The 18,198-nt window shown below is 41.2% G+C and overlaps 1 long non-coding RNA gene across 1 annotated transcript in view; it reads left to right on the top strand.

Annotated features, from left to right (window-relative positions):
• Nucleotides 1-207: 207 nt before the first annotated feature.
• The window catches only part of LOC114811278, a 66,509-nt gene continuing 48,518 nt past the window's right edge, over nucleotides 208-18,198 (top strand). The window contains exons 1-2 of the long non-coding RNA XR_003758939.2: nucleotides 208-287; nucleotides 2,943-3,037. This is a non-coding gene — a long non-coding RNA (uncharacterized LOC114811278). The remainder of the gene's footprint in view (nucleotides 288-2,942; nucleotides 3,038-18,198) is intronic.

Raw genomic sequence — 18,198 nt, 5'->3', positions numbered from 1 at the left:
GTCATCATGAATAAGCTTTCTCTCTGGCAATTGCTAGAACAAGTCCAGCTGCCCTGACACTAAGATACTCTCATTTTACACTGTGTGCATATATAAATATATGTTGAGCACTGTAATAAGAAATTGGGAAATGCAAAAAGTTAGAAGGCATAATCCCTGCTCTCAAAAGTCTTACTAATTTTTTTGTGCTTTGTTTTGGCAGTTTTCCAGTCTGTTAGCTGAACATTCCTAAATACATATTCAGTCCTTCACTTCCTGAGATGGTGCAACATACAAGAGGAACAAGAGTTAAGTAGATACAACTGATAAAAACATAGTAAAAATCAATAAGGAAATGATTAAATGAATTAATAGTAAACCCATAAAAATCCTATGATAGATAAGAGTTACTAATGGAATGACAAGCCCATAGAAGGTGGAATTTGTTGGGGAAAGTTTCCGGGAAGAGGTAACTTTTTGGAAGGCCTCTGAAGGTTGGGAGGGGCTGGTCTGGAGAGTGCCTGATGCTTGGAAGTTCTGTACCAGTGGAAAACCTAAGCAATGATCCAGAGAGCATTAGAGGACACATACACAATGATGGGAAAGTTGACTGGAGCGGAGAAATGGAGGAAGAGAGGCTCGATCTCTTCTATGCTTTAGAACTGAGGGATTCAGTTTCCAGACTCCAGTTTTCCTGTGCATCCTCAGAGCCAGGTGCACCACCCCTGTCTGTCCCTCATAGACATTTTGGGGATACAACTGTTGAGATGGTGGTGCACAAGACCATCGTTCTGAGCAGCGTGGCATAGTGGATTGAGCATGGGCCTGGAAATCGGAAGGTTATGGGTTCTTATCCTACCTCCGCAACTTGTCTGCTGTGTGACATTGGGTAAGTCACTTTACTTCTCTGAGCCTCATTTCCCTCATCTATAAAATGGGGATTGAGTCTATGAGTCCCACATGGGACAATCTGGTAACCTTGTCTCTATCTCAGTGCTTAGAACAGTGCTTGGCACATAGTAAGCGCTTAACAAATACCATCATTATTACTATATCAGGCAGTCATTTGAATGTTTCCATTTCCTGGTCCCCTGGGCAAAAAAGACACTTGCTTAGAATCCCCTCCCTCCCTGGCCATCATGGAGTTTCCTAGTGCTGACTCAGAAATGCTCCTCCCGATTAGACTGTAAGCCCGTCAAACGGCAGGGACTGTCTCTATCTGTTGCCGACTTGTTCATCCCAAGCGCTTAGTACAGTGCTCTGCACATAGTAAGCACTCAATAAATACTATTGAATGAATAATAATAGTAATAATTATGGTACTTGTTAAGCGCTTACTATGTGCCAAGCACTCTTCTAAGGCACTGGGATAGACACAAGTTAATCAGGTTGGACACAGTACCTGCCCCATATGGGGCTCACAGTCTTAATCCCCTTTTAAAGATGAGGGAACTGAGGCACAGAGAAGTGAAATGACTTGCCCAAGGTGACACAGCTGACAAGTAGCAGAACCGGGATTAGGACCCCACTTCTTCTGACTTTCAGAGCTCTGCTTTTTCCACTAGGCCACGCTACTCCCTGCTTTCCATTCCCATTCCAATTAGAGAAGCAGCGTGGCTCAGTGGAAAGAGCACGGGCTTTGGAGTCAGGGCTCATGAGTTCGAATCCCAGCTCTGCCACTTGTCGGCTGTGTGACTGTGGGCAAGTCACTTAACTTCTCTGTGCCTCAGTTCCCTCATCTGTAAAAATGGGGATTAAGACTGTGAGTCCCACGTGGGACAACCTGATTCCCCTATGTCTACCCCAGCGCTTAGAACAGTGCTCGGCACATAGTAAGCGCTTAACAAATACCAACATTATTATTATTATTATTATTCCCCCACTCTACCTCCACCATGACCTTCCTAACTTATCCAGAAGTCAGATGTAATATTATTTTTTAAATGCTTATTGCCTTCAGAACACTTTACTAAGCACTGGGAAAGAATGTGCAGGTGAGAAAATCAGACAGTGTTCCTGGCTCATTGTGAGAATAATAATAATAATAATAATAATGATGGTATCTGTTAAGTGCTTACTCTGTGCTCTGTACTTACTCTGTTACTCTGTACACTGTTCTAAGCGCTGGGATAATAGAGGATAATCAGGTGGTCCCACATGAGACTCAGTCTTAATCTCCATTTTACAGATGAGGGAACTGAGGCCCAGAGAAGTTGAGACTTGCCCAAAGTCACACAGCTGACAAGTGGCAGAGCCGGAATTTGAACCCATGACCTCTGATTCCCAAGCCTGTGATCTTTCCACTAATCTACGCTGCTTCTGGAAAGGAAACATGTCTATGAACTCCCTCGTATTGTTCTCTCCCACGAGCTTAATCCAGTGCTCTGCCCACAATATGCTCTCAATAAATACCATTGATGATGATGATGATGATCACCGGAAACAAAGTGTTGCTCCATGACCTTTGGGATGTCAATCCATCAGTGGTTTTTATCGAGTGCTTACCATGTGCAGGGCACTGTACTAAATGCTGGGGAAAGTATAATATGAGTTGGCAGAGGTGATTGCTGCCCACAGCGTCACTGTTTACTGATGTATTGTACTTTCCGACATGCTTAGTACGGCGCTCTACACACAGTAACTGCTTAATAAATACGACTGAATGAATGAAGGAACTTAGAGTGTACAGGAAGAGACAGACAGTAAAATAAATAACAGATAGAATAAAGCAATAAGCCGTGGAAAGGTGGATTCTAATATGGTGATCCACTTGGGGGCCTTGGACTGTTTCTAATTCCCATTCATGTATTTTCCCCGAATTTTATATAGCTAATTGCAGATGGTATTGACTGAATGAATGAATGAATGCTGTTCTTGAATAAAAACCAAACATCCAGTGGTTCTCTGAAACCAGCGAGGAAACTAAGGAACAGTCATCTGACTCACCCTATGTTCTTTCTCAGCAGCTGCAAGACAGTCCCACTCTATGAAGTGCTACATATATTTGGGCACCACACACAGAAGAGACTTGCAGGAACATTTATGCAACAACATAAAGGTGAACTCCATCTACAGAGTGGCCAGTTGCTAGAATTGTGGTGGGAGGTAAAGGGCTTTGGGGAAAATGTAAAATTCATTTACCCTGTTTGGATGTTTGGGAAATGGAGGCAGGGAGAGTTACTATTTATATATCCTCATGGGGTGTAGTGGTGTCTAACAAGGGTCACTTGGTTGGCATTTTGGAAGTAGCACGTTTTCTTCACTCCAAGCATTATTATTGTAAATTACCTGTCTCAGTCTTCACCGGGTCTACGCTGCAGGTGGTTAGGTAACACTGGAAAAGGCAGTATCAGAAACCAGAGGTTCCCAATCTGGAGATCATTGTTTGCGTACTGCACACTGTAGGGTTTTGACTTCAATTATTTAGCAATTTAAAAGTGCTCTGTGGCAGGCAACCCGTACAACTTTTTCTTTTTTCATTTAAATGCTGACCTCATAGATTTGCTGAAGAAAATGCATACAGACCTTCAACCCAAGGCAAGAGTGAGGGTACAAAAGCCATCACAGTAAAATAAAGAAAGTAATTTTCACAGAGGGTGGCCAGATGTCCTGATTGGCCAGGAGAGCAGTGGAATTAAGTCCAACATCTCTGGGTGTGTACTAATGCCCCAGTTTTGAAGGGAATGCATTTCCTGAGTAGAGTTCTATGAAAGAGGGGTACTCACCCCTTCTGTCAACCCTCCCCTTACCAGTTTTGTCTTTGGGGGATAATGAATCTCTCCCCTCCTAGCCCTGGGGATTACTTGGTTGCTTTTGTTTGAAAGGAAATGTTTCCAGTTCTATAGAGAACCTTCCTTTATTCCGCAGAACAAAGGCAAGATACAAGCTTACAAATTTTGCAAGAATTCTTAAGTGGGGAATTCCTGAAAGGTTGCCACTTCAGATAGATTACTGAGAGATTCCTGAGAGAGAGAGAGGGAGGGAGTGACGGGTTCTGAACAATGAGCCTTGACCCAAAGGAGACAATGTCTCTGCACATTATCAGCTGGGAAACAGCTCTAGGGAAGCAAGCGCAAGAATGTAGGACCTCACCAGAAGTTCCAGAAGGTTGCTTAGTCACAGGACCTTGTAGTCTTACTGGTTATGACAGTAAACAGGAGAGACTCTTGAGTACCATTAACCAGTCCTTCTCCACCTTTTCTGTCAGCCATTTTCCAGGAAAACTGCTGATTAATGGCTGAAAACATCAGGGGTGAGTTGGTTCGGGACCCCAGATAAGTCGAAGTGGCATGCCACGGGAGGACTTTTTTGAAAAATACATTTACAAATTGTGAAACTCCCAGCATCGCAGGATGTTGGTTCATCTGAAAATAGGAAAACACATCAGCAGGGATTTCATATTGAATTTGTTATTGACAAGCTTGCAAAATGTTAGACTGTCTTGTCGTGCTTTGTTGTGATCTGGGACACAAAGTTCAATTTTTTAAAAAAAGACTCGAGAGGAACTAATAACAAATGTACATCTTTAGCAACACCATATTGTATTTGTTTTGAAAATTCATACCCATTTTAAATTGGAGGCATCAGCACCAATAATGGACACAAACACGATTAATGGAAGGGAAGAGATGAGGCAAAAACTACAATTGAAGTGCACAATTCCAATTGTGCTGTGAACTTCATAATGAACAGATTTAACCGTTTCATTAAAAGAACCACTTAAAAACTCCAACTGCTTCCCAGATCCCCACAAGTCCTCAATCAATCTACCAATCAATGATATTTATTCAGCACTTATTCTTTGCAGAGCAACGTAAGCACTCTGGAGAGTACGACAGAATTAGTAGACATGATCCCTACTCTCAAGGAGCTGACAATCTAACTAGGAAACGACACTTAAAATGAATTAAGGATAGGAGGAAGTAATACAGTGTAAATGTTTGATCATAAGTGCTACAGGGGTTTGAGTCACCAACTGGTAGGTAACATGGAAGTGCTGAAGTGTAGTTAGAATGAAAATGTGTTGTGGAGTTGAGAGATAAATCAGCAAATCCTTCCTGGAGGAGCTGTGGGCCTCGGGGTTGGAGAGAACAGCGGTCTGCCATAAGTGAAGGGGGAGGAAGGTCTAGGCATAGGGGATGGTGTGAGCCAGAGGTCACCTTTGATAGAGACAAGAATGAAGCCCAGGTTAGCACGAGGAGAACAAAGTGTATATGCTATGGGGTAGTGGGAGAGGAGTGAGGAAAAGTGTGGCGGGGAGAGAGCTGATTAAGTGCCCCAAAGCCAAAAGTCAGAAGGTTTTTTTTTTTTTTTACTGCAGAGAGGTCTAGGTAACCACTGGAGGTTTTTGAGAAATGGAGAGATGTGCCCAGTACAATGTTTTAGGAAAAGGGTCTAAACTCTGGACAGGCAAGGGGAAAGACTGGAGGCTGGGAGATCAAAGAGGAATAATCTAGTTGGAATATGACATAAAAGCCTGGACAAGCGTGGTGGCGGTTTGACTGGAAAGGGTGGGCAGATCCAGAAGATGCTGTAGAAAAAGAAGCAACAAGAATTGGTGACAGCCTGAATGTAGTGGTTGTAAAAAAAAAAAATTGAGTAATCAAGGATATTGTTTTCCAGAAGAGGGAGAGTTTGACATCTTTAGGACAATTAGCAGAAAGATACTGAATGCACCTTTTTCTGGAATTACCGTCCCTCTTCTGAGAAATGGTTTTCAGGTGGCAAATTCACCACTAATTACTGGTTGCTGTCTTTTAGTGGGATGTAAAACTTCAATCAGAGCTGGCCAGTTACTCCATACCTGGCTTGTTTACATGCAAGAAGTGCCTTTCTACTTTCTTGGCAGAAATTACTCTCATCTTCTTGATCCAGCTTGGTGGTTATTGTTTTACCATTTCATGATGTCCACTTCAGTAGGGAAGCTCACTAGTGGCATAGTTCTGAAAAACATAATTTGGTTAGGATAAATTATGGAAATTTCAGGGGCCTTCTAATACATATATGTGCATATACATACACACATATATACCTTGATATTACACATACATAAATTATGTTTAATATTTATATGTTGGTGTGGTTTTTTTTCTTTTCAGGAAAAACATACAGACAAGTTTATCCTTTCTGCAGATTTGGTAGTCTCGTGCTGTTTCAGAAGGGTATGCAGTTTGATAAAGAAAATGTCTCACCTTTTAAATTTAAGGGTTGATATTAAATTTGCAGAGAACTATGTTAAAGCAGAGAATGTATTTGCAGAGATTGTCCTAAAGACAGCAAAGAAATGAAATATTTTGTATTTGCTGACATGGAAAAATGCATACCATACTGGCTCTCCTGTGTGGCCTTGGGCAAGTCACTTCACTTCTCTGTGCCTCAGTTACCTCATCTGTAAAAATGGGGATTGAGACTGTGAGCCCCACATGGGACCGGGACGGTGACCAACCTAATTTGCTTGTATCCACCCCAGCAATTAGTACAGAGCCTGGTACCTAGGAAGTATTTAAGAAATACTATTATTATTATTATTATTATATCCCTACTCTAGATTGGTATCACTTTTCAGATTCCTGGAGATTGTGGGTCAATATTTCTGTCAGGGGTTACTTCCATTTCCCCAAACTACTGATGTACCATTTATTTAATAGAACCAATACATTTCCCTTAAATCCTGAGGTCTGTATTAAAAGACTTCACAATCACCATAGATTGCCTGACTGATTCTCACTCGACTTCACTGTTGGCCCTGTTTCATTTCTGTTTCAGTTCTATAATTTTGCCACCTCAGTACCCAGGGCAGCGCTCCTTGGCTGTGGATTTCCTCTTGTTCTTAGTTGCAGGTGTTTTAAATGCCCAGCTAAGAGTTGCCACACTCCATCCTGTATCATCCAGTTAAGTCGTGAAAGAAAAGCCATCAGGGTTCAAAGGGCTTTTAACAACAGCAATCAAATAATTGGCTTTTATTCAGCCTCCACAGTCCCACAGCAGGTTGGGAAGTTGGACGTGGAGGTTTTAGTGTCTCCTCTTCCCCTTTATTGTGACCTGATTAGCTTATATTTACCCCAGAGCCCAGTACAGTGCCTGATACATAGTAAGTGCTGAAGAAATACCACAAAATAATTAAAATGCATAGGTAACTGCACCCCATCTATCTCTCCCTTTTGTAGGTGCTGACTGGTCTTCAGGCCAGTGGCCCCCAGGCTGACCCAGGGTTTGTGCCCCAAAGGGGAAAAGCCAAGGATTTTCCTTACTTTTGCACTTGGCTGTATTCCCAGGCCCTTTAGATTGTCAACTTAACCTGAGTGTCAAGCTTCACCTCTCTAGTTAACCTGCTCTGTGCTGGTCTGGAACAGAACCATACTTACAGCAAGCCTCAAAACACCTCAGAGGAAGGTTTTCTCCCACTCCAGAGAGATTATTCATTCATTCAATCCTATTTATTAAGCACTTACTCTATACAGAGTACTGTACTAAGCACTTGGGAAAGTACCAAACACCAGTGACATGCCCTGCCCACACTGAGCTCACAGTCCAAAGGAGGGAGACGACCATCAATACAAATAAATACAATTATAGATATATACATCAGTACTGTGGAGCTGGGGCGGGGGAGAAAGGGAGCAAGTCAGGGTGCTGCAGAAGGGAGTAGGAGATAAGGAAAATTGGGGCTTAATCTGGAAAGACCTCTTGGAGGAGATGTGCTTTCAATAAGGCTTTGAAGGTGGGGAAAGTATGTAACCATCACCTGGTCTAAGATACCTCCTATTGCCTGGAGTTTAGGAATTCAAATACAGTAGGAAAGGTGGTGGAATACCTGCTTGGGCCAACTAAGAGCAAGCCCATTGTATGCAAAGACATTCACACCAAAGAGTAGTCAGCGAAACTGTTTATTGATACAGAATCTGATCCTGTTTGGAATTGCTGAGGGTTTTCCCAGCCCCATTTAGAGATGCAATGCACACTCCAAATGGGATTGTGTATTTCCAACATAGCAGGACACTGGTTGGGACAGGCAAACCTCTTAAATGTTCTTTTCTTCTAAAGTATTCCTTCCCTCTTCCCCATGCTTGAGCAAAACAAAGCTAACTTAACAGAAATTTTGCAATCAGCAGGGAAGTGGGATGTTAGAATGGCACAGTACAAGCACAGCCCCAGCAAAACCTCCTCATCAGCCACCGGGAGTTGGTTTTTCTGGCTGCATTTCAAATTTTGCCATTTCTGTTCCCCTCCTCACTGACTCAAGGTAGGCTCCAAGAAGCAGACACCCGGTCCTGGAGTGAGGGTGTTTCTAGCACTTTTCAGGCAGTAGCAATCTACTTGCCTTCTGTATGACTTTGGGTAAGTCACTTAACTTCTCTGAGCCTCAGTTTCCCTGTCAAAATGAGTAAACCTTTTCTCCTTTCTGCCCTGCATGTGTCCAACCTGATAATCTTATATCTACCACAGCAGTTAGGACAGTGCCTGGAAGATATAGTAAGCCCTTAAGAAATATTAATATTAATATCATTATTCTTTTTATCATTATTATTCCCCCAGTAGGTACACTTTCAGATGGAATGTCCTGAACACATGCCCTGTTGGTACCAGTTCAGTCTAATACCTCTCAGTCTGTCTGTGCTGATTGGAGTCTGAAATGGTAGCTTTGAATCCTCCTAAAACTAGCTAACCTACTTTTTATGGTATTTGTTAAGCACTTATTCTGTGCTAGACACTGTGCTAAGCACTGGGGTAGAAACAAGCTAATCAGGTTGGACACAGTCCATGGCCCACAAGGCGATCCCAGTCTTAATCCTCATTTTACAGATGAGGTATCTGAGGCACAGAGAAATGAAGAGATGTGCTCAAGGTCGCACAGAAGACAAGTAGCAGAGAAAAGATTGGAACCCAGATCCTTCTGACTCCCAGACTCATGCTCTATCCACTCTTTGAGATATTACTGGGGTTGATAAGGAATATGAATTCTGCAAAATAATTCCAACCAAATAAGGCGAATTTTCAAATCTGACAAGGGCTGACCCCATTATGAGTTTTGAGATAGAGAAGAACTTAGAAATACCCAAGGGCTCAAGAGTTAAGGAAACTGGAATTAATCAACTTTGAAAAGAATACAGTGAGGGTAACTATAAAGAGCAGTCAATATAGTTATCAATTATATTTATTTAGGATGAAGAGCAGTGTTCTAAGACTAGAGGAAAATGGGCCGACATTATGTTTCAATGGGCATGCACTCTAGACTGGAAGCTTCTCGTGGACTGGGGACGTATCTACCAACTCTGTTGAATTGTACTCTCCCAAAGTGTTTAGTACAGTGCTCTGTAGATGGTAAGAATCCAATAAATACTATTGATTGATTATTTTAATGTCTGTCTCCTCCTCTAGACTATAAGCTCCTGGGGGCCAGGGAATGTGTCCACCAACTCTTTTGTACTCTACACTCGCAAGTGCTTGATACGGTGCTCTGTAGCAAGCGGGATTGAGCTTGGATATAAATAAATACTTGTTGATAGGGAAAGTGCCCTGCCATTAGAGTGACTTAAAAATAGGACTTAGAAGTTGAGTAATTTAGTTGTGAAATATCTGAAGGAAGGTGTATGCAACTGGTGGCTGAATTTTCAAAGTCACTTTCCACCCCACAATTCCAGGAGAGGACACTATATAGCTACCAGAGAGCTTCGGCTCAGTTTTCAACACTGTATAGAACTTGTTGAAAAATCTTTTAAGAACTGGAGTTAAAAATGGTCATCTGAAGCACAATCAATCAGTGGAATTTACTGAGTGGTTACAATAGGCAGAGCACAGTTCTAAGTGCTTGGGAGGGCATTGTACAATAGACACGGTAGACCCAATCCCTGCCCACAGACAGTTTACAGTCTAGTAAAATAAAAGGAGAATTTTCCTTGCTGAAATAATTTCTACCTTCTCCTTTAGAAGTTCCCCTGATGATCACTGGAAAAAAAACAAAGCTCGAATTTATCATTCCAAATCTGCACTAACTTCATAACTAAAGTGCATACCAGATGGGAGACACTCAAATGGGAGAATGTTTTGATGTATAACTTTGTAGCTTTTTGTGGCTAACCATCACAGAGTATAAGACCAGCAACTTTATTTTTTTTTTTACTTCATACCTACCACAGAGGTTCTGTTCATGGAAGTAATATGTCTAATTGGACAGTAGGTCAAGTTTGGAGTTCCCCCTTCTCCTTAAACCCTGTCTACCGCACACATACAATTCCAAATGGTCACATCCTCTCCTGTCAAATTAAGCAGAGAAAGCAACTTGTAAAATGAGAAGCAGCATGGCCCAGTGGAAAGAATCTGGGCTTGCGTCCGAGGATCTGGGGTCCAATCCCGCCCTTCCACCTTTCTGCTGTGTGACATTGGGCAAATCACAACTTCTCTGTGCCTCAGTTACCTCATCTGTAAAACGGGGATTAAGACTGTGAGCCTCCTGTGGGACATGGACCGTGTCCAACCTGATTATCTTGTATCTACCCCAAGGCTTAGTATCCGGCCTGGTACATAGAAAGCACTTCACAAATATCATTAAAACAGATAAGGATAGAAATTCACCAAGTATGATGCTAGGAAAAAATATGAAAATTGGTCTCATTAGTCTTATACCTTTTCTTAGATAAAGTCGGTGTGAAACTGTTCAAATATGAGTGAATCATGGATGAAATGTGTTTTCTTGCCAATTAATCGAGTTTAGAATATTAGAATTGGTTTTTATAAGAAAACCAGTCAATGGATGCATAATTAAGTAGTTTTTGATGCTAGACTGGCAACAGGAAGATGTGGAAGCCTGAAAGACTGCAATTTTACAGACAGGTTTAGATATATTTACCATTTACCATTTTCACTTATTACTTTTACGCATCCTGTTGAGAGTATAGCCATGAATGTTATGTCACTATTACGTCGCCTCACTGGTTATCCCTCAGTTTCATTTTAATTTCATGATTCTTCCCCAAATTCTACAGGACAATTTCCCTTTCTCCTAATTTCTGTGATTTCAGCTACTAAATGGTATATAAAGAAGGGTATATTGAAATAGTATCCTACTATCAGTGACCCATAACAGGAGTTTCTAACAAGGGCAGAAGTCGAAAGGGATCTGAAAGCAATGAAGAATCTAATTTTCAAATATCACCCAGAAAGGCAACTATAGGTCCTTATCTTCAAATTAAAAGAAGAACTGCAATTTTAAAAAGGAGGTTTTTTTTTACAACCTGGATCCAAGTGACTAGAGCAAAAGCAAATGGAGAAGAGTGCAGACAAACCACAAATCTACTTCTATGGTAGAAGAGCTTAATCCATGCATTTGTTAGAGGGAATATTAGGACATATCTATGCTCCCACATGAATACTAGGACTTTCACAACTTACCCTACATTGTTGGTGGGAAGTGATTATTCGAAACTTTGTCCACCTGTGATGATTCCAGATACCACATTTTATTTGTCTTTCCCTTCATTAGAATTGCCCCTGAAGGTCTGATGGTAGAGATATCACATTCAACTCCATCGGTCATGTTTTCGCCAAGAAAATCCTTTTGAATTGATCTTTCCTGCTTGGTGAAACAGAAGTTGTTTGGGGAAAGGGTTTTTGAGGACAGCGAATATCCTGTATATCTCTAAACTCAGAAATAAAATTCAAATCCAGTATCCTAAAGAATCTATACCAAGGAGATACCTGACATTATAATAAAATGTTTCAATAATTGACTCATATACACAGAAGAAATGTAACAGTCCTAAGGCTTGTGGGAGTAAATCCAGTTTACTTATATTTATGAATATACATGCTCTCCCTATTTATGTGTATGCATATATACATACAGAGAGAAAGAGAGAGCAAACTGCATATGACATATGTAGATTAACTGCAGAATGCCTTCTCAGGATTATGCTCAAATTTATGATACCTGGGTAATAAATCTTACAAAGGATGGGGGGAGCATCTCAGTAAGGATCACTCATTTTTATATTTTTATACTTTGCCTATAAGAACATCCTGATTTCTTATATTTTAAAAAAGAAAAGTTCAGCTTTTTTTTCCTTTCTGAACCAAGACCCTATATGAACTAAGTAACATTTGTCCCCTACTTGAGGTAAATGGAAGATGGACGATCAATAATCTTGCATTTCCATCATTGTAATGCATATGGAAAAACAGGGAAAAGTTCGAACATGGGTTAAACCTGAATATTAGATATCTTCAATTTAATTGATTTTTCCACGGGCTCAGCCACTGGATGGAGTAGAGGGTAAAGGAGACAATCTATCCCCCATATTTTTGTGGGTTCCTCTGACACAGCCCGTTATTGGGCAGGAATTGTCTCTGTTGCTGAACTGTACATTCCAAGCGCTTAGTACAGTGCTCTGCACGTAGTGACTGCTCAATAAATATGATTGAATGAATAGTTTTTGAAGGTCAGACAAAGGCAGGTGCTTTAACCATTTCCGTCAAGTGCAAGTCATTGCTCTACCACAAAGATCTGGACTCTAAATCTACCTATCACTTTGCTTCAATAAGTATAGTTATTGAATGCAGTTCATCAGAATGGGTTCAGCATACTCTGCGTGCAGACTCTTGGAAATTGCCCTGTTATTTTTATGTATTAAGATTTCAATAGTAATTTTGGGCCTATTTCAGCATGCAAAATGTTAACCAACCAGCAATTTATCCACCTATTTCTAATGAGATCACAAAACCTGTTTCTGTTATCTTCACCAACTGGATCTGGCCCTGGGAAACCATCAAAGAGCCCAAAGATATTAAAGGAAGGGTCAAAGGGTTAGCAAAAGTATATGAAGTCAAGCCCCAGTGTTACTGCAGATTTACCTCAATTATTCCAGAAGACCTCTGGCATTTCGACCCCTGGAGATGGCTACCGGGAAATCAAAGGATGTGATTTTTTTTCCCCTGCTCAGCCTCTTGCCTGCTGTGACCTTGGGCAAGTCACTAAACTTCTCTGTACCTCAGTTTCCTCATCTGTAAAACAGGTTTCAGTACCTCAGTACCTGTTCTCCACTTACATAGGCTGTGTCCAACCTATCTTTTATTTACCTCAGTGCTTGGTAAAGTGCTTGGCACATAGTAAGCACTTAATCAACCAATTGATCAATCAGTCATATTTATCAAGTATTTGCTGTGTGCAGAACACTGTGCTATGCTCTTAGGAGAGATCAAGCATTTAACAAATGCCACCATTTAAAATTATTATTATTATTTTTATCATCATCATCCTCACTGCCTGAATTTCCTCTTCCCCAGCCTAAAGCTTCCTCTGGAGAGAGGAACATGGAGGTCCACACCCCTGTAATTTGCTTAAGTGCTTGTTTCTCCCATTAGATTTTAAACTTCCTCAGGGCAGGGATCTTGCTTATCACCTCTACTGCACTTCTTGCTTTAATAATAATAATAATACTGGTATTAAGCACTTACTATGTGCCAAACACTGTTCTAAGCACTGGGGTAGATACAAGGTAATCAGGTTCCTCTACGTAGGCTCACAGTCTTAATCCCCATTTTACAGATGGGTTAACTGAGACACAGAGAAGTTAAGTGACTTGTCCAAAATCACACAGTTGATAAGTGGAGGAGCCGGGATTAGAACCCACGACCTCTGACTCCCAAGCCTGTGCTCTTTCCACTAAGCCATGCAGTACACACTCAATAAATGCAATTGGTCGATTATTGGATTGATCAGTAATGACATCTAGTTGCCTCTCAGGGATTCTCAGTCAATCAGTAGAGTAATCAATGGCATTTACTGAGTGACTACTTTGTGCAGATGACACAGTGCAATTGGAAGACCTAATCCCTGCCCTCCAGGGCCTTACAGCTTACTGGGTCCCTCCAGTCTCCAGTTCTTTTGAAGGAACTGCTGACCCAGGGAAACTCAAGGAAAAGCCCTGTGAAGCAACCTTAAATGTATAGAAACATCAAAAAAACACAATCCCTGCTACTTTCGCTTTTTGCTAGCTTCCAGGTATGATAGGGAATAGGTTATGGCTGCTCAAATGATGAATTGTTGAAATCCCCTTACTAGATTTCAAGAACTGCAAAATCTGTGGACCTGAAAAAATGATCACAGGCTACCCCGATTTGCTATATATCAATAAATACAAAATGGCCCTTCATCACAATATATTAATGTTTCAGTTACTTATACAAATCACATAAAAATTTGGAAAGAGTAAAAGGGTTTTAGAGCTGTCCATATTGACCTATAAATGTGAATGAGAAAACAAAATAAATTATTAAGATGATTTACCACTTTGGTTTAAATGAGTCTCTGGGGCCTGAGACCAATGGCTATTTAATAAGTTTAGATATCTTTGAAAGTAAATCAGATGTGATAGATCCTAAATTTTATACCAAATCCCAAAATATAAAAACACGAGGTCAACAAATATGACTTCTAATATTAGGAAAAGAAAGGATTTACACACAAATCCCATACTAGCTCTTACAAAACAACATTTTGATGAGTTGGGTAAATTGAACCAAGGGGCATATGGATCAAATTTCCTCTAAAATACACATGGGCCTAGAAATTGAGGGGAAAACTTCTTGGGCAAACATGTTCTGGGTTTCTCTAAACTGAAAATGTTTGGAAAAATTGTGGGAGACATTTGACAAACGAAGCTAAATTCACTCATCCCTATTAAAAAGTACAGGTTTGGGGGAGGTTGTGAAATTCTTGCGGTATGGTCTGCTGAGTCAGTGGTTGCTAGGCCACCTACAAGTTAGTGGAAATGCGCACTCTTCAGCAGCTGCCTGGGTATCCTGCTGTCATCCGTTCTCACGTGTCCCATCCAGTGAAGCCATGTGGGGATGAGCAATCAGTCATTTGCATCTGTTGAGCACTTACTAATACACTGCAGAAAAGTGTATTAAGCACTTGGGAGAGTACGCTATAACAATATGACAGACATATTCCCTGCCCACTACGAGCTTATAGTCTAGAGGGGAAGGCAAACGTTACTCTAAATAAAATTACAGATTCGTGCTAAGTGCGGTGGGGCTGGGAGCGGGGATGAATAAATGGAGTAAGTCAGGGTGACGCAGAAGGGAGAAGAGGAAAGGAATGTTTGGACAAGGAAGGCCTCTCGGAGGAGATGCGCCTCCAAGTAAGGCTTTGAAGATGGGGAAAGTAATCGTCTGACAGATATGAAGAGAGAGGGCATTCCAGGCCAGAGACAGGATGTGGGTGAGAGGTCGGTGGCGAGATAGACAAGCCTGAGATACAGTTAGTTCATAAGCATTAGAGGAGTGAAGTATGAGGGCTGGGTGATAGAGTAGTGAGGTGAGGTAGGAGGGAGGGAAGGTGATTGAGTGCTTTAAACCGTCGGTAATGACCATTGCTTCAGTGCTGGAGACTGACTATTATAAGATTTTATAGTTGGAGATCCTGTCTTGTCATTGGATGCATGTGAATGGCTCATGGGTTGATGAGGAACTGCTCAGGGAAGCTTGATATCACATTTGCAGTAAATCTAATTCTCAAGCAATGCAAGAAAGCATAGCAGAGTTTATGTGACAATTAAGAGATCGGTCGCTCTCTCCAAACAAAGACTTCAGAAAGTGTGGGATTCCCAAAGATTAAAAAACAATGACTGGAAAGGCAACTAGTAAAATCTTTAAAATCCTTAACGTGGCAAGAGATGACCTTTTAATATTCATATTAAAAGAGAAGAAGCATGGCCAGGTAGGAACGGCACGGCCTGGGAGTCGGAAGGACCTGGATTCTAATCCCGGCTCCACCACTCGAATGCTAAGTGACCTTAAGTAAATCACTTCACTTCTCTGTGCCTCAGTTTCCTCATCTGCAAAATGAGGATTAAGACTGTGAGCCCCACATGAGATAGGGAATGTGTCCAACATGATTTACCCCAGGATTTAGTGGATTGCCTGACACACAGTAAGTGTTTAACAAATGAAAAATCCATTGAATGGATTGTACTCCTTTAGCACTTCAATACTCACACCAGCCTCATAATGATTATGTAAATATTCTTATACTCTACTATTTCCCATAACCCTAATCTATTTAAATGTCTGTCTCCCCCTGAATACTGAAAGCTTCTTAGGGTCAAGGATCGTGCCTGCTGACTATTATTATACTTTCCCAAGTGCTTAATATAGTGCTCTGCACATAGTAAGTGCTCAGTGAATATGACTGACTGAATTATTGCTTGTCCCACTAGATTGTCTTTGAAGTCTGGGATCATATCTACTAGTTCTATGGTACTCTCTCAAGCACCATGTGCAGCATTCTGTGGTCAGGAGGTGCTCAGTAAATACTATATTTCCCTTCCTCCTCCTCCTTCCTCCCCCCACCTACTTCTGCTCCTTCTCATCCACGTTTCTGAGCACCAGAAACATCCAAAAAATAGCCCAACACAGAACAGTTCAGGTGGGAACTTTACACTTCTGTCCAGAGCATGCTTGGCTTAGGATATCTGCCCTCTCCCTTTCCTTAGCAACTCCCTCCCCATGACATCGGACTCCCTTTTGATTTTCTGTGCCTCTTTTCTCGCTCCCCTTCTCCCCTCTCTCCGACCACCTTCTCACTGTCTTACCACCTTTATCTCATCATCGCTCCCTCTATTTGACCATACCCCTACCAACTCATTCATGGTTTTTCTCTCATTCTCTTCCCTCTCCCACCCTCTTTTTAGTCCTGTCCCTGGGAAGTGCCAGCCCAGTCCCTTATTGACCTCCAAACCAACTTATATTCTTAATAATAATAATATAATAATAATAGTATTTGTTAAGCACTTACTATGTGTAAGGCACTGTTGTAAGTGTTGGGATAGATACAAGCTAATCGGGTTGGACACGGTCCCTGTCCCACATGGGGTTCACAGTCGCAGTCCCCATTTTACAGATGAGGTAACTGAGGCACAGAGAAGTAAAGTGACTTGCCAAAGTCACATGGCAGACAGGTGGCAGATTTGGAATTAGAACCCAGGCTCTTCTGACTCCAAGGCCCGTGGACTACCCACTAGGCCATTTTGCTTCCCATCCACAGTTGTCAGATGAGCTACTTGGCATGATAGATGTCCCCATTCCACAAACTCTGTGTGCTTAGATGATGCAACAGTCCAAAGACTGAAGCAACTAACGTGCCAGGTTTAACTTTGCTCATCGAATTTCTGTTTAAATGTACAAAGGGAGAAAATGAAGGACATTTCAAATTAAAACTCCCATGATTTCAGATCCTGTTTCCACCATCTCTTCTTTAGAAGTGTTGCTTGGAACAATGAGGAAAGATTAGGGGACCCTTGGAGGCTGGGTATGAATATGTTCCAATTCCCTATAGTATTCAGTGGTTACAATTTATAAAAGCCAACCCTCGACACCCCCTGACAAAGGTGTTGTTATGTCACCAGGAAGAACCCAGTACCAAAAGTCACTTTTCTTATACGGGAAGATTAAGAGAAAGACCAAGAGAATTGCTGACAAAAATCATGCCTAAGCAACTGTCTCCTCTTGTTTGCCAAATGCTTCCAGGTTCTGATCCTTTTAAATTTTAAGCAACGATCCCCTGAATACATTCATTAATACTAGAACATGATAAGCTTGAATTCAAAAATAGATGATTGCAAGAAGTTAAGCTGGATTTTAAAAGAAAGAAATTACAAATGTATGCATCATTAACGATATCTCAATCTTTCCACAATAACGTCCTCAGATTCGGATTGAAAATTTTAGGAGCTAGAAATGTCCTAAAAGAATGATAAATCATTCTATTAATCACCTATAAAACTTCCTCAACTCCACCCAGCAGAACGCTTCACATTTCACAGTGTTCCCCCACCTACTTAGACTGTGAGCTCCCGGGAGAACAGGGACTTTTCCAACCTGGTTATCTTGTATCTACTCCAGTATTGATCACAGCATCTGATAGATAGTAAACACTGAGCCAATACCCACGAAAAAAGAGGCTCAACATAAAGGACACGACTTTCCCCCACCAGCTAAGTTTCTTCAACTTCTCCTGTACGAGATATGATAGCATATTATGGTCAGCTAATATTCTCCTTTCTCTCTGACTACGTTCATGATAAAACGCATTTCACTCATTTGGGTCACAAAGGATAATTGCAGATTACATAAATTTAGGAAAGGTCAACAACCCTTCATCGTAAAGAGGACAAAGATCAATTTCATCCAGAAATAACATTTGTTGTACTAAAAAAAGAA

This window comes from Ornithorhynchus anatinus, chromosome 4 (genome assembly GCF_004115215.2).
Source record: "Ornithorhynchus anatinus isolate Pmale09 chromosome 4, mOrnAna1.pri.v4, whole genome shotgun sequence".
NCBI lineage: Eukaryota > Metazoa > Chordata > Mammalia > Monotremata > Ornithorhynchidae > Ornithorhynchus > Ornithorhynchus anatinus.
The sequence above is the reverse complement of the archived record's forward strand: the minus strand, read 5'-3'. Positions and strand labels throughout refer to the sequence as shown.